Here is a 17,520-nt window from a genome sequence, read left to right as displayed (position 1 = left end):
TTTTCCCTTTAAAACTTGTCCCATATAACACATACTACATAGGCCACTGAAAAAAATAATTTTGCTTTTGCTTCTGATCCTGCAAACCATCGGGCAGGCACTTAGTGGCTTTGCTAAACTGGAGCCAGACCAAAGAATATTTTATAGCTCCAATCACTTCTTATGTGCTGAACAAGGTTTCAGTGGTGTGCTGTCTGTGGTGGGTGAGCTATTGTGGTAGCATGACACCTAATGCATGGGCTCGCTCCAGCAGCTTCTCCTCCCTGCTCTGTACTCCACTCTGTGCCATGCCATCCAGTGTGCCTTGGGTTCAAGTGGTGAGGCTACTAGAAACATGACTTGGAGATAAACCAGAAGATTTATTTTTTATCAGCAAATCTCATTACCTCTGCCAGCCTTCTAGTTTCTCACTCAAGTGTTGTTTAGAGTTACTGGCAACCTTTGCTATTGCCAAGCTTATAGTCAAGATGAGTCAGACTAAAATAGGCATCGAAGAGCAATGCATAAGACTTGGGAAAACAAGATAAAAATCTCTCATGCTTACCTTCTAGCTTCTAAGATATTCACAGCACATTTGTTAGGCACTTCTCTGAAAACTTGCAGGCTAGAAATAGTTTTGAAAAAACCAAGTATGTTAAGGTACTGATGTTGTAACTTGCCTACAGGACTTGAGACATTATGGAAAGCACCAAAGCTAACCAGGACAAACTGAAAACTACTGCTGGTGTTGAGTGCCCCAAAAGTCAGTTGCAGGTCTACACAGCAGCTCTGGTATTGTCAACAGCCTTCTAAGGTGGAAGGCAGTGCAGGTCTGGGGCACAGTGGTGCCATTTCAGATGTGTGACCTGTTCTTCTCCTGGGTCTTCTTAATTTGTTGAGGTCTGTTCCCTTCCCGAATGAAGAAAAAGACTAAAAAATTCCCTTGCATTTTTTTTCATTCACACAATATTCTGTTATTGTTTTTCTACTACGCTTATAACAATTAACTGGGTGTCATATCTTCAGTCAACAGTAATTAAAAGATATCTAGTATTTAGTATGTGTAGCCCTTCCATCTGTCAGAGCGGCTGGCATGAATATGTAGGAATACTTTCAGGAGCATGGTATGCTATTGCTGTGCATCATTCATGTGTGATACTCATGATGCATATTGCTTTATCTATATAATACATCCTATTCATTGTGACTATATGCATTTAATATAACGTATTTAGAACATTTTCACGTCACATACGTTAAATATTGCAGTAACAGTAACCAGTGAAATTTCACAGAGCAATAATGAATCATCTCCTGTAACCAAGGAATGCTATGTGATTAAGCATAGTGAATGTGAAGTAATAGGTACTAAAAGTAATAGTTCAAAAATACATTTCCACTTTATAGGATGGTAGTTCAGTAATAATCCCTCCAACCATCAATGGGATGTGTTTTGGTTCACAGTTCTATTATAGAAACTGCCTATTTCTCTGTCAAGGCCTTGGCTTGGAAGATTCACAGTTGATCCCCATGAAAAACAGGTGATTGGATTTTACTCTCATTATACTGCCTCTAGTTGTACTGAAGTGTGCTTTAAAAATATGATTCTGGAAAAGGAGAAGACAGAAAATATGAAGTTTTAACAGCCCTTAAGCATCAGAGATCAGAAAGAGACTCCTTGGGCAGCAAGCTAGCCAACTGAAGCTAGCTGCTGAAGCCGTTGATGCTAGCCACTGCTAACGGCAAGAGGTGAAACAAAAGGGCTTTGGATCTCAGGTATGGCGGTTCCTACTTGTAAAATAATTACCAGAGGGAAAAAACCACCAACAATCCAACCCTAGGACATCTGGGTAAGTAAAACTTGAGTGGAAAAGAGTGCAGACTAGTGGAGAGGCTGGAGAAGAACAGGAAGATTGGTGTCATGGAAGGATTTAAGAAGGACAGCTTTTCAGAACCTGCTCATTTGAAGTCAAACTAATGAAGACATCTGGTAAATATGATGTATGCTACTGTTTTCTGCTTTGCTGGCAAAACAAGAACTTTTGATGAGACTTTTGATGAACATTCGCTGTTGACAAGCAAGGAAGTTACACACTACTGGATTAGCTAATGATATGCTAATTTTTGGGAATAGTAATTAGTTTAACTCCAGAAAGTCTAAACTGGCTTGTTTGACAGTGATTTTAAGAAGGCTCCTGCAAAAACTTTTTCCTTACCTTGAGTGAGGCAAACATTAAAATATGGTTGTGCAATGATGTAATTCAACACTGTTTCCCAGTAGGATAAGTATTCTCCAACTTCGTAATTTTTAATAAATCAAGAAGTCATTGTTGATGTGATTTACTTCGATTTCTTAGAAGCATCTGAATGGCTTCTGTCTGTCCCTTTGATAAACAAAAAGATAAAGACAATACAAAGGCAGCAGTAAGGTGGGTTAAAATCGGCCTTGCTCATGGACCGTGGGAGTAATGCATGTAATAAGGGTGTTAACATAAGGCTTCAGTTCTTGCTGCTTAGTATCTTCAGATCTAATAGCAATAAATCCCAGCTGATGACACAGACATAAACAAACAGGAAAGAGATCTGGTTACTGACACAGACTCACCTTGATCTCTTGAGGAGGTGTGTTCTTCTGAACAATGTGTGTGTTACTAATACGACATGCCAGGGCCCACATCCAAGGACAAAGAAAGGAGGTCTCACTTGGAAGATGGAGCAGTGTGTTCCCAAGGCAGTAGATCTGCAAAGGAGGCAGAAGCAATAGTAGGTAATCAATCAAGCATGAGCTGCAGTGCAGCGGCATAGCTAAATAGCAATGAAAAAAGGAGGCAGGAGGCAGTACTTCTGATTATTAGCAAGATCACTCTGGGAATACCATCTGTTCAGGTGTCAATGCTTTAACAAAAGAATGTTGACAAGTTAGAGACAATGAACCATGTGAGGTCTGTACAATCTACCTTAGTAGAGAGGAAGTTGCAGCTCTTAAATATTAGTCAAGATATTAAAAAAATCACATTTAAAATATTAAATACTTCAATCCAACAAAAGTTTGCTATGTAAAATTACCTGAAGCTTCAAAGACATGGAATATCTATAGCTGCTGTTAGCATAAATAAGATTTGCAGGTGCTCCGTGCCTCTAAGTGCATTTCTCCTTAGGCCCTTAGACATGAAGCCAGGAACATAAATTTTATTGACTGGGCTTGAAATTCTCAATTAGAATTAGGGAATACTAAAAGCAAGATAATTTTGCCTCACATCTTGAAGCCATCTTTCCTTCCTAATCAACAAAGAATCTCCTTCTGTTCCTCAGCCAAAGGGAAGACTTCTCCCTAAGCTCCTGCAAACCATCCTGGTCTTAGGTGTGTGCACCTTTAGCCTCATTAGACAGAAGAACTTATTTGCTTTCTCAAATCCCCAAGTGTCAGTTCCAGGAGAGCAATCTGCTTCCTATGCCAATCTCTCAACCTAATCTGACTGATAGTATTGCATACTTTTTTCTCTACTTTGCCCAAGCCTGGAACTTCCATCTGAATATCCCTGTTATGGGGAAATAATAATTTGGCTAGGGATCCCAAGTTAATATCTCTGAGATGTACTTTGTCAGGATATTAAATTATTTTTCTTAATGGCAGAATAGCAGATGAATATATGTTTCTTGCCCTCAGCACTAAGCAACAAGGCAAGGAAAAATTGCAAGGTTTTGGCTATATTTGACACGGGAGTTCAGTACAGCTTTATAAATCTTTCCTTCAGAGACATTTACCAGTATCTATTCAAGGAGCTGCACAGAAATACTGTGGGCACATTGGCATGTTCTCTTGAAATCCTAGCACTGCTCTTAGAGGAAAATGCATCACAGAAATATTTCAGGTACCATGCTGCCCATGAATCATGCATAACACTGTTGCTCCAGTAACATTTTCTTTTGAACAGTGTTTTTGACTACAATCTGGGACCCTAAGTGCTTTTCAGAGCTCCCGGTAACAAAGTGTCTGCTCTTAAGATAGAGCACCTGGCAGCAGAAGTAGGCACTGAGCTCTCCCATGCAGCTGGCTCACAGGTAAGAAGAAACACCTGTGCTGAAGCCATCTGGACTCAGTGCTAGCACTGTCGGCAGGCAGGTGAAGACCATGCCCCAGCAGTTAAACATATTTTCCCACTTCAAAGAGCAAGAAAGACGAGCACCGAAGAAAACAGAGAAGTCTCTTACTCAGATGATTTTCACAAGAGTAGGGTCATGTCGGGAGTTATCATACATGAAGGAATGAAGCCGTATGATGCAGAATAGGCTGTGGGGTATGCCACCCACTGGGGCCTCTGTCACTACAGTGTCAAAGATGCCTGAAGGTCTCCCCAATTGAGACACACTGAGGAAAACCAACAAAAATGAAGGGAGGTTGCTAATGAACTGCTTGAAGGGAATTGCTAATGAAAGAATGAATGTTTAGTGGCAGATCTGTAAAAAGGGAAAAGAAGTCTTAGCACATCAAAAATAAGAAGTGATCCCAGCTTAGATAGTAATTTTGGAGGGCTACAGTATTTTTCTTAATAAAAGATTTTGGCAGAAAATGGCTTGTTTTTATGCAGTTTTTCATGTCCTTAAGAAGTTATAGGCTTTTCCTAGAATGCAAATTAAAGGAAAGTCCTCTCTGCAAAGATTTCAGTTTTCAATACTGAAAGCTTCCTTTGTTTACCAAGGAAGACTATAGAAGGAAGGAAAGTCCAACTGCCTTAATTTAAAAGTGTTCAGGTGTCAAACAACATCCACAAAACAACCATTTATACCAGGTAATTAAAAAAGAAAATACTATTCTCCTCCCTTACTCCCTCCCAGTTTCCAACAGCAAGCCAGTACCACCATGGGAAGTCAAGAAAAGTATGGTGTTTGTATTACAGTGGAAGTAAATCATAGAATGCTAGAATAGTTTTAGTTGGAAGAGACCTTAAAGATCATCTAGTTCCAGCCCACCTGCCATGGGCAGGGACACCTCCCACCAGCCCAGGCTGCTCAAGGCCCCATCCAACCTGGCCTTGAACACTTGCAGGGATGGGGCAGCCACAGCTTCCCTGGGAAACCTGTTCCAGTGCCTCACCAACCTCATTGTGAAGTATTTTCTCCTTATGTCTAGTCTAAATCTTCCTCTCTGCAATTAATAGCCATCCCCCTAGTCCTATCACTACATGCTCATGTAAAAAGTCCCTCCCCAGCTTTCTTGTACACTCCCTGCATATACTGGAAGGTTGCTGTAAGGTCTCTTTGGAGCCTTCTCTTCTCCAGGCTGAACAAGCCCAACTATCTCAGCCTGTCCTCATATGGAAGGTGCTCCAGCCCTCTGATCACCTTTGTAGCCCTTCTCTGGACCCATTCCAACAGTTCCATATCCTTCTTATGTTGAGGATTCCAGAATTCTAGAACTGGACACCATACTCCAGGTGGAGTTTCACAGGAAAGGAATAGAGGAGCAGAATCACCTCCCTCAACCTGCTGCCCATGCTTCTTTTGATGCAGTCCAGGATACAGTTGGCCTTCTAGGCTGCAAGCATGCACTGCCAGCTCATGTTGAGCTCCTAGTCAATCAGCATCCGAAGTTCTTCTCCGCAGTGCTGCTTTCAATGACATCATCCCCCATCCTTTATTGAAACCATGGATTGCCCCGACCCAGGTGTAGGACTTGTTGAACCTCATGAGGTTTGCACAGGCCCACTTCTCCAGCTTGTCCTGGTCCCTCTGGATGACATCCCATCCTTCTGGTGTGGCAACTGCACCACTCAGCTTGGTGTCATCTGCAAGCTTGCTGAGGGTGCACTCAATCTCACTGATTATATATTTGGTGAAGATATTAAACAGCAGTGGTCCCAGTATGGACTTCTGAGGAACACTACTTGTCATGGAGCTCTACCTGGACATTGAGCCATTGACCACTACTCTCTGAATATGACCCTCCAACCAATTCCTTATCCACCAAACAGTCCCCCCATCAAATCCATATCTCTCTAATTAAGAGAGAAGGATGTTGTGGGGGACTGTGTCAAAGGCTTTACAGAAGTCCAGATAGATCACATCCGCTGTTTTTCCCCTGTCCAATGATGTTTCAGCTCTGGATAGTTCTTTCTATTGCTTTGGGTTAGCCAAGTTCCACAGTGAAAAACTTCCTAATTTTTTTTTGTTTTTTTTTTTTTTTGCTTGCGAACAAATACATTTTTCAGAACTGATATTTTTATATCTCCTTCTGTTACAGTGGTTGTTTTCCAGCCCCTCCAGGAAATACTGGATGCATACCTAATGTCTGCCTGGCTGCTAGCAGCTAAGTAACTGTGCTGAACACATTTTTCAGGTGAGGAGCTGTCACCAGGATATTACAAAGTAAAGGTGAGCGGTTCAGGCAATCATGGAGAAGACTTGGGAAAGTACTGATTCAGCACCGTAATGTTTAGGTAAATGCTACAACAGCTATTTAAAAGAAAGAAGCCAGACACTTCTTATGTGTGACTCACTAATCACTGTCTGGTGTAGAGCCTAGAGTACAAATTCCTTTTGTCATGAAAACGCTGCTCCTTTGATCCCCACAACATCGTTAAACAGTTCTAAAGAGTAAGTAAATCTTTTGGCACACACTGCAAAATAAGCACTTCAGGATTCAGACGCATGTGGGTGTGTTTGTGATGCTGAGAAGATTGATACTGATACAATTTTAGCAGTGGGTGCAGATTGTGCAATGCTTTGCTGAAGGAAAGAGAGAGAGATTTTCCATCTCCTTTTCCGAAGTAATTATGCAGAAAATGGAAATGCACACGGTAGCCATGCAGAATTGCTGAATAGAGGCTGCTATGGTAAACAGAACATTATTTTGTCTGTCTGTGTTATGGCTATGTATTGACACATGGCATGTGCCCATCAGCATGCTTCTCAAAGCATTTTGAAGAATTTCATCATTGTTCTCATAATTCAGATAAAATACATAGATAGTCTTTCTGGAGACACTGATGCTGTTGATGACATTACCAGCTCTTTCCTATGACAAACAGAGGCTATAAGCTGGTGAAGCATATGCTTCATATTGTCCCTGTCTTCATGGAGACCTGCTGCAGCATGGAGGCACAGCGGGTAATACCTAGGTTACTCCATTTACCAGTGTATATGTGCATTAGGGTCTGTGAATCACTTCCTCAGCTGCTTTAATACCTGGCAGTGGTGTTTCTTCTGGCCCTGTGCACATCAGCTCAGTGCCTGGGTTAGCTGTCTTGCCATCACTTTGGAGCTCTGTGGTTAGTAAATGTGAGGGGCATGTAGTAGTTATCTGTAACAATTTCACCAAAGGTTCTGTAGTATGTATCTAGTAATTTCACAAGGCTTTAGCTAAAATGGGAAAAGCTTATGAGCTTACTGAAAGAATAATGTAAATCTAAACCATTCAAAGAAGCACGACTGTTTAGAAGTGTAAGAACAGCATTCTCATGCCACATAGTGCTCTGTGTGAAATAAGTTTATACCCTTCCAACATGCCATCTGGCAGCAAACAGTAGGTTGGTTTGCATCCCAGCCTGTGATCTTGCAAGAAAAACTAAGTAAGTAAGTCATGTATAATAAAATGCACTTTTAAAAGACAGTGTTTTCAGTAATGTTCAGTGGAACTAATGGACTTAAAAGTGTTTCCAGTTATCTGTCGGAAAATGTTTTGGTAAACAAGTGTCTGCTCTCAGTTGCGATGGGCATATGAGTAAAGGGATTTTTGTCACACTCAGGCGTGCTGTTGTTCATGCATGTACGCACCCTCTGAGCGTTCAGAACTTTCAAATCTGTCTTTGTGCCTGAGCTACTACAGTGGGAGGAATCAGATTATGGGGTTTGAACTGGTACCCAAAGTATGGGTGGAGGAAGTTGTATGTCTGGGAGAAAATGGAACAAGTCTGCTGTTTTAGGAAGTTAGAGAATGATTGCAGTAAGAGGCGATTTACAGAAGCTCATGTGCCTGAGGCCCCCTAGAACTGCTTTCTCTCAGATTTTGACACTGTTAAATTTTAGGGAAGATTGATTCATGTCTGCATTGGGTAAAACATTTTAGTACCATGATAATCCAAGGAAAAGGAAGTCCAGTGAAAGGAAGTAGTAACTATTTGTTTAAGATTGTCAGCAAAACAGTCAAATATATTTAATGTAGTTGGATTACAGGTAAGTGCATATCTCAAGGAAAATAAATAAGATAAAATACATGCTGATAGATCTGTTCTTATTAGGTTTAATATGGGGAAATTAGACTGCCCTCTGGGTGTATAATGAAATGATTAGGTAGGACCTTCTATCTAGCTGTGTACACAGGGCTGCAGAGATTTGATTAAGTTTTGTGAAATATAACAATGAAGGCTCATCTTTATAAGGATGAGCATGGGTTAAAATAATTCATGGAGAAATTGCTGTAATTAAAAATGCTCTAATTAGTATCCAGAATCTGTTTGTCTCCTTCCATTAAGGGTGCATCTTCAAGTTTGCATTAATATTCTCTGTGCCTCATTCATGTCTAGGAACCCTTCCATTTGTCACTTCATGTAAATTCAAATTTTAGCCTCCCAATCAATGTTTTGAATCACTGGGATATGGAGTAAGTATATAATTCTTAGCTTAGACACTGAACATCTGTTGCCATTTGTGTCCAATATGTAATTACAGCAGGGGGAGCTGGACAATCGGAGATTAAAAGGATGCTGCTTAATCTTCTACCACATGTTTCCACTTAAAAAGAATAACACACTGAGAAATCTCATAGCATCTCTTGGTATATCTGCTTTGCTCCCTGTACTTGATCAGTAGATAAGGCTTCATTTGATTTCTGTCTGAAATTACCATAATCCTTGTGTTTGAACCTGGGAGTGTATTCACCTAGGCCTGGTGTGGAGCAAGTGGTAGGGTTTGCTCTGAGGGACTCCATTCCCCTTTTCCCAATTAAAACTTTGTACCTTGTGGTCTTCATTTCACTTATGTATAAAACCCCTTTGCTTGCCAAACCCCTTTCCATCTTCTTCCAGCAGTCCTGGCTGACTGGGGAAGATACACTTGACTGGAGGCTGGCTGATGTTGTGCCCTTCTACAGGAAGTGTCGGAGGGAGGATCCAGGAAACTACAGGCCTGTCAGTCTGACCTCAGAGCTGGGAAATGTCATGGAACAGGCGATCTTGAGTGCTATCATGAAGCACATGCAAGAGAACCGGGTGATCAGGCCCAGTCAACACGGGTTCACAAAAGGCAGGTCTTGCCAAACTAACCTGATCGCCTTCTATGACAAAGTGACCGCCTACTGGACGAGGGAAAGGCTGTGGATGTATCTTCTTGGACTTCAGTAAAGCCTTTGACACAGTTTCTCACAGCATTCTGCTTCAGAAACTGTCAGCCTCTGGCCTGGACAAGCACACGCTCTCCTGGGTGGAAAACTGGTTGGATGTCCGGGCCCAGAGAGTGGTGGGAAATGGTGTGAAATCCAGCTGGAGGCCAGTGACAAGTGGGGTTCCCCAGGGCTCAGTGCTGGGTCCAGCCCTGTTTGATGTCTTTATCAATGACCTGGATGAAGGCATCGAGTGCACCCTTAGCATGACTAAGGTGGGTGGAAGTGTTGATCTGCTGGAGGGTAGGGAGGCTCTGCAAAGGGATCTGAATAGGCTGGACCGCTGGGCTGTGACCAATGGGATGAGGTTTAACAAGGCCAAATGCCGGGTCCTGCACTTGGGGCACAACAACCCTGTGCAGCTACAGACTAGGAGAAGTCTGTCTAGAAAGCTGCCTGGAGGAGAAAGACCTGGGTGTGTTGGTTGACAGTGACTGAACGTGAGCCAGCAGTGTGCCCAGGTGGCCAAGAAGGCCAATGGCATCTTGGCTTGTATCAGAAACGGTGTGACCAGCAGGTCCAGGGAGGTTATTCTGCCCCTGTACCCAGCACTGGTGAGACCGCACCTCGAATCCTGTGTTAAGTTCTGGGCCCCTCACCACAAGAAGGATGTTGAGGCTCTGGAGCGAGTCCAGAGAAGAGCAACAAAGCTGGTGAAGGGGCTGGAGAACAAGTCTTATGAGGAATGGCTGAGAGAGCTGGAGTTGTTTAGCCTGGAGAAGAGGAGGCTGAGGGGAGACCTCATTGCTCTCTACAACTACCTGAAAGGACGTTGTAGAGAGGAGGGAGCTGGCCTCTTCTCCCAAGTGACAGGTGATATGACAAGAGGGAATGGCCTCAAGCTCCGCCAGGGGAGGTTTAGGCTGAACATTAGGAAAAGATTTTTCATGGAAAGGGTCATTGGGCACTGGAACAGGCTGCCCAGGGAGGTGGTTGAGTCTCCTTCCCTGGAGGTACTTAAAAGATGGGTGGATGAGATGCTGAGGGACATGGTTTAGTGTTTGATAGGAATGGTTGGACTTGATGATCCTGGGGGTCTTTTCCAACCAAGTGATTCTGTGATTCTGTAAACCTTTATTTTTAGGGAGTAATTTTACCAAGAGTGCAGCAACCTGTTGGGAAAAATGGCCGCTAGCATCACCAGAGATGGACAGACTGTGTGGATGTGTCAGCCTGTTGAAATGGGTATATGAACCTCCCTCAAGCTTTCTGGCTGAGCTGTGGAGCATAAGGGATGCCAGACTAGCAAAGAGACCATGATATGCTTTTCCTTTTTTCTCAAGATCAGATTGTAGATTTCCCAGTAGGACCACTCAGATTCATTTGCAGGAGAGGTAGAAGTAGCAGCTGTGGTGCAGTGAAAGCAAGTGTTGAGGAAAGGATGGAAGGCCAGCGGTTGTGCAGTCATATAGATGACACACTACGCTTTGCCTTACCACAAAGCAATGTTGCCACCATTCTTTGCAATTGTGTTTACATAAATGTGTACCCAAGAGCTGATTCAACACATTGAGCCTTAAGAATGGACTGGAAATAAACATTGGGTGCTACCTAGAGCAACAGATATTCTAGAAGCAGTCAACTGGAAAGGGAAAAGTCATGGTGGTGTTTGCTTCAGGAGCTTTCATTTCCAGTGACTTTTCACCAAAGTGTGAAAAGGCATGTTGGGCACAACCAGAGCACACTTGTGAACTTTACCCTGTGTATGTCCTGTTGGAGAAGCTGATGACAGATCACCTGTGCTAGCTCAGCAGAGCGATATTTGAAGTGATTTCTGGGTATTTGGGTGTGCACCAAGATACTGTCACGCAGCTCATACACAGGAGACAGGTCTGACAGCAAAGCTGTCAGGATAGTCATCTCCTTCACAGGAAGGAAGCTGGGGTTTTACATCACTTCAGGAGATGTGGTGACACGTTAAAGGAGTCCCCTTTTAGGGAACTTGTACAACTTGATTTTACTGGGCAGAGTGCCTAACCACAAGGCCTGGCTGTGGGTAGGCTGCCAGTGTATGTCTTTCCCATGGTAGCCATGTGAGATGGTGCAAGTGTGGCTTCAGATGCTGAATAAGGAAGCTAGTTCTATTCATTAATGGGAAGAACTCCATCCTCTGGAAGTCTTTGAAAAATACGAGTGCAAAGTTGTATGAAACTGACAAAACAGTTCTGTATTTCAGTGAAAAATGTTTCACTTATTTTGTATGTGAGATGGGAAACTGATTTCACTGCTGTAGTCACAATGACATGTCCCCAGTACATATACAAAAGTGCTCTAAACTAATACAGGTTTAAAATTTGTTCTGTCAGTTCTGTACTGTCCCCACTACATCCTTCTAGTCTTTATTAAATTTTTTTTAACAGTTAACTTGCTGAAACACCCATCTCTTCCAATTTTCTTTACAACAAAAATGCAAAGATTTGTGAAATAGGAAATATTTTTTTTTCCTGAAGAAAATTGATTTGCAACTGGAGAGGATTCTAATTTTCCTAAGAGTAGGCTTTGGGACTTGGAGGGATTTATTGAGAGAAGTTTACTGAAACACTGGATTCCAAAATGACACCTGTATTAGGTTCAGCCGTTAATAGTATGACATGTTAAGGTGGTCTATCAGACATATAGTCTTAAAAAGTGTTTTGCTCAAACAGCTGGTTATTTTAGCTGCATAGGGGCAGTTAGAGAACTACTGAATTCTTTAATTTAAAATATAAACAGAGTTATACCCTAAACATCCTCAGGACTGCTTTTGATGTGATACTAAGAACACTGAAGTGGATGAGGGGGTGCACTCTGTTGGGTATACAAACAGAGTCACAAGTAATGTCCATTTCTAGCTTAGTGCTTCCCTTTTCCAGTCTTACTGCATTTTACTTCCTCTCCTAGTGCATCTTTAATCCTGGAAAAAAGCAAACCAAGACCGAAGAGACCTGAGCCTGGACTCAGAGATTGCTGAGAGCAATTGGAAGGCATTCCCTTGCCTTCGGTGTGACTTGCAGCTATATCTGCCAGCTTTGTAAGCCCTCCTGTGTACGCACCTTCCACATACCTGTTATTCTTATACCTGGGCAAGGAAAGGCACCTTGCCTTAGAGACCTCCCAACTCTACAGCGTCTCAGAGTGCTGTCAGCAAGTGGTAAAATGAACAACAGAGACTAAGCTCTGTCTACAACAGGTGTGATGGATAACTTCATGGTAAAAACAATATCAGGACTTCCCGTGGTCCTTGCCCGTGTGCTGTATTGGGTTTGTGTGGCAAGGCTTTGGTAGTGGGGGTGATACAGGGTTGCCTTGTGCAAGAAGCTGGTAGAAGCTTCCCTTGTGTCCAGTAGAGCCAATGGTGGCTGGTGGCAAGATGGACCCACGGCTGGCCAAGCCTGAATCAATCAGTGATGGTGGTAGCAGCTCTGTGGTAACATATTTAAGAAGGGGGAAGAATATCTTGTGCGACAGCAGCTGGGGAGAGGAGTGAGAATAAATAAGAGAAACAATTCTGCAGACACCAAAGTCAGGGAAGAAGGGATAGGGGGAGGTGTTCCAGACACTGGAGCAGATGTTACCCTGCAGCCCATGAAGAAGACCACAGCGAGGCTGGCATAGCTCATTCTCAACTAATATTAAATTTGCATCCACAGTCAATACTGAAAAAAACCTATTATTTTATTGCAACATTATTGTTCTCACATTTTTTGTGGTTATTCACTCTTGGATTCCTTTTTTCTTTCTAGGGTCTATTTTTCCCCTAAAGCTCCAACCCACCTAAATTAAGCAGAACTTCGATTACCTTAAAAATATTTTAGGCATTTTTACTCAATATTTACTATTTTTAAGAGGTTGTATAATACGGTTTTCCATCATCTATGGTGTTCTTGGAAAATCATGTCAGAAGAAATATACTCAGCACAGCCCAGTTTAATTATGCATTTGAAGCGCTATAAAATCTGTTTTAGTCTGTGGAGCAGAATAATGGCACAAAGTTTTGCTGGATTTTGCCAGGGTATTTTTCTAAAAGCAGCCTGTGCTACTCCTTTATTTTGGGTATGCATGAAATCTTTACTGATGTAATTTCTTGAATCACATTAACCCTCTCTGAATATAAAAACAAATGACAGTATCCAAATGATATGATTTCATACAGTTACCTCAAAACACGCACATGTACATAAAGAACAACAGGCATTATTGTAGCCTGAGTGCATCTTCTTCCCCTTACTCTGAAGACCTACTTCTTTCAGTGAATTGCGATCTTTTGTTTTAGTGATTGTGATTTGTATTACAGACTCATTTATTGTCAGTAATGAATATATAGGTACTCACATCCTTTTGATAATTCTAACTTGAAGAAGTACTTCTAGTGGAAGATCATAAGGAAAAATCAAGTTTGTCTTCTGGCAACGTATTAAAGATGAAACTTTAGTTTTCCATCAGTACGTCTGCCCTCACTAGGTGATGGCCTGAGTTAAATTTATGTAATATTGTGCAAAAATGTAGTGGCTAAAGCTAGGCTGGGACCTAGAATTTTGGCTTTTCATGTTTCCCTTAACCACGAGATTGTCCTATAGAGCAATCTAAAGGTTGTAGAGATGCGCTATTTCACAAATGGGTCAGGCTGTTTGAACAGGGAAATGTGCTTTATTTTTACAATGATGTGAACCTAGTTTCTTAGAAGCAGAATGTATTGTCTGCCCTTCTTTCCTCCAAAACACGCTTTTAGAAAATGATTGCAAATTCTTGCAGAACGATTATAGTGACAGCTGCGAGAAGCCTCCAGCTCTGCAAGAAAATGATTGATGGTCAGCAGTGAACACCTGCATATTGCATCCCTGTTGAAATGCATTCATTTAATCTCAGGGGCATTCATTTAATCTGACCTGCATTCTGCAAACTTGAGCACACTGCTCAAGTTGAAGGGATTTTTTTTTTTTTGACAGTATCCATTTGTGGGAAATAGTGTGTAACATAGAGCATGTATTACTAAACCTCTGTTGGAGTAGAAAGATCTGGGAATTTGCTGGAGATGAGCTATACTTCCAAAGTCCCGTTCCTTAAAATGCAGACAAAAATAGCCAAGCTCTTCCTTCACAGACTTCACTTAATTTTTTCTCCCTCAGTGAAAGCCAGTTAGTATTACAGGGGCTGCAGAAACTGCAACTTGGATCTCTTTGTAGAAGAGAATTTTATCTCATCTCATTAGCTTCTTTCTAAGCTCATATTTTTTCCTCTGACAAGTAATGTTTGCAAATCTTCCAATCTCAGAAACTTCTTAAAAGTTTACAGAACAAAGCTGTTTTAGTGTGTTTTTCCATTGACTCCACCACACTCTGCATCAGGCCAATAATCTTATTTGTCAGCATATCCATGTACTATATTGACCTGTATCATGCCAAATTTCATCAGTGTGTTTGCAGTTCCTAACCTCTTTATCACAGTAAGCATTTATATAGTTGGCAGTGCTTGAAAATTGCACAGCTTTGTGGTGCTAGGCACATAATAATACTATTTTCTATCTGCTAATGGAAGACATGAAGTTCTTTTAACGAATCTATATGCTGCTGTTCTGATGGGGGCATTTGTCTCCCCACCCCCAATAAAATGGATTTTCTGACATTTCTGTGACCTCTTAGAGAAAGAATTAGGTGCACAGTTACCAAGCAACAGAAAGTCAGGCAACACACTTTCAAAGCCCTCTAATTGCCCATAATAGTAAGAGCAGCATCCACATTCGGAAAAGCTTCATATACTTGATACTTATTATGCTTTGGGAAGTCATTTACCTTTCATTATCAATGCAGTGTTAAGCTGTAGCCACCAAAGGAGGAGATGTGTTCTGAAGGGTCTATGAGACTTGGACCTGCTCTGCATATAGAGGGCCATAAGGAACAATTGTCATTTTCACAATTCGTGCCTCCTATTTTTTTTAATCTAGAATATTTTAACTGCAAGAAGGAAGGCGTGATAATCTCTGTGATAACAAAACCAAAGTGAATGCAAAAAAATAACTCACAAAGGCTTTTGAAGTTTTAAATGAGAGGCCAAACAAAGGTTTTTAAAGCACAGTATATTTTGACAACTTACCCTCCAAGGTTTTAAAAGGACACGTTTCATGAGTCACACAATGAAATCTCATTGAGGGTAGTTGGGGAGAATACATGAATACATGTTTGAGTATTTGAAGGACTTGGTTTTTTTTTCCTCCAGTTTGTCCCTGACTGCAAGTGAGGAGTCAAACTGTTCCCTCCTTGCATGGCATATCTGGGACACTGCATGACACTCCTTCCTGAAAGTTTTCCATTATCCTCAAAGGCTGAAGAAGTCTCCATCTACTCTTCACACTTTCCTCAGGAGAATTTATGAAGTGTTTTGCTTCAAGCACTGCATAATTCCTCGTGAAGACCATGATGAAGGTACAGTCTTGGTCTTTGCCACTGGACCTTTCGGCCTCACCTTATGGTCTCCTGAAGAGGATGGTGTTGGCTATAGACTGGGAGAAGTGATGGTCACTGGCTCCACTCACCTGCTGCTGTGCCTTGGGGAAGACCTTTCAATCCTGAGTGAGAAAGGTGATGTATCTGCACTCTGGGTGTCAGTGCGTGCAGATGTTTTTCTTTAGAAACAAATAAAGCTCTAGAGCTTCATTCTCATGTCATTTACTCTGGGGTTAACTCTGGTGGAGTTCATATTGGCATAAGTGAAGATGAGGACTAGAAGACAAGTTTCTTGACCTGAGGCCAAAAGCATAACATACTCTAAACTTGGCATGGCATTCTGAGCAAGAAAGCATCTTGCATATAAGCTGTTCCTCCACTATTTCTTCTTCTTTTTTTTTTAAAATTTTTTAAAAAATTCTTTTCTTTCCCCATTTTGGCTGCGCTTCTGTCCTCTAGCTGGAAATGATGTTTAATGGAGTGGTATCATACAGTGGAGGTGAAATGGCCAAGAGCTCAGTCATGCACACCGTCAAATGTTATAGCTCCAGTCCAGCAAAGCCCCTAGGCATACGACTGCTTTCAGAGAGTCTCACTAAAGGATATGATACTTCAAATTGAGCTACAATTTGCCAAGAAACATACACACAGGGTAGGTGGGTACTCAGTGTTCGAATTGTTAGAGGAAAAAGAAGCTGAGGTTAAAGTATCTACATGTACATAGATATTTGAGCTGTGTTTTTTGATTTAGGACCTTTTTACTTCAATGACTGTGTAATTACAATCATTTCCAGTGGAGTTAATTTGAAATTACTATGTAGTTTATTGTATCTGTCTAATTAACTTGTCTCACAACTGTAAGTGGAATGTACCATCATTTCCAATCTGGAAAGCACTTCTTTGGTACCACAGTCTGACTGTTCAAGATTTTTTCTGCTATGTTTTCAATTCTAAGAGTAGGCATTATTTGGAGACGTACAGTCTAGAGGCATGAGAGGAAAGAGAGATTTATTGTGTTTGCCTAGTGCCCAAAATGAAGCTATTTTCCCCATGTTTGGTTAACTTATTTTTAATAGGAATTGATCGTACTATGAATTAGAGCTTTCATTAGGAGCTATATGTTAGAAAAGCACAAGAATTCCTGGCTGAATTTAGATTTTCATTGCTGCAGGATGCCTAGCAGCATACTTATGCTGGCTCTTGTTAGTGCTGAAATGTAAGTGGTATTCTCTTGCAGTTATACTAACACCTAAAATCTTGCCCACATTCCTATTATTATAAATTCATATATTAACAGTGTAATCAGCACTATTTTTGGTAGATACATCAAGATATAAATATCAAGACATCTCTATATAAGTCTATTTTACAACTAAAAACAAGGTGGGGAAAGCAAAGTTGTAGTGGAAGACTGCAGAAGGGTTCCCATCCTAGTCCGTGTTTTATTTCTCCTCATTATTGCAATGGTTGTAGAAGAAAACTTCTAGCACATCATTACTGTACTTCGTGTAACACACTGCTATCAACAATAGTTGTCTCAGCTTTTTGATAGCAGAAAGCTATACAGATGTTATCTAGGAATGAGAAACCTTTGTTGATATCTTGGTTTAAAAAAAAGAAAGGTTTATGTCCACATGTATTTCTAACAGTACACTAATGAAGGCTTAAGCAAATTATAAAGATAAATTTGGTATTGACTTCAATGAGGGCAAATAGAGACTGAGAAAAATATAGGATACATGAGTA

The 17,520-nt window shown here is 41.3% G+C and overlaps 1 long non-coding RNA gene across 1 annotated transcript; it reads left to right on the top strand.

Moving 5' to 3' along the window:
- Positions 1-1,447: 1,447 nt before the first annotated feature.
- Positions 1,448-15,933, top strand: LOC138716759 (uncharacterized). The gene is made up of 3 exons (XR_011336721.1): positions 1,448-1,520; positions 6,221-6,316; positions 15,548-15,933. It is a non-coding gene; the product is annotated as an uncharacterized lncRNA (long non-coding RNA).
- Positions 15,934-17,520: the final 1,587 nt, after the last annotated feature.

Source organism: Phaenicophaeus curvirostris, chromosome 1 (genome assembly GCF_032191515.1).
Source record: "Phaenicophaeus curvirostris isolate KB17595 chromosome 1, BPBGC_Pcur_1.0, whole genome shotgun sequence".
NCBI classification, from domain to species: domain Eukaryota; kingdom Metazoa; phylum Chordata; class Aves; order Cuculiformes; family Cuculidae; genus Phaenicophaeus; species Phaenicophaeus curvirostris.
This window is presented reverse-complemented; position numbering and strand designations above follow the sequence as displayed.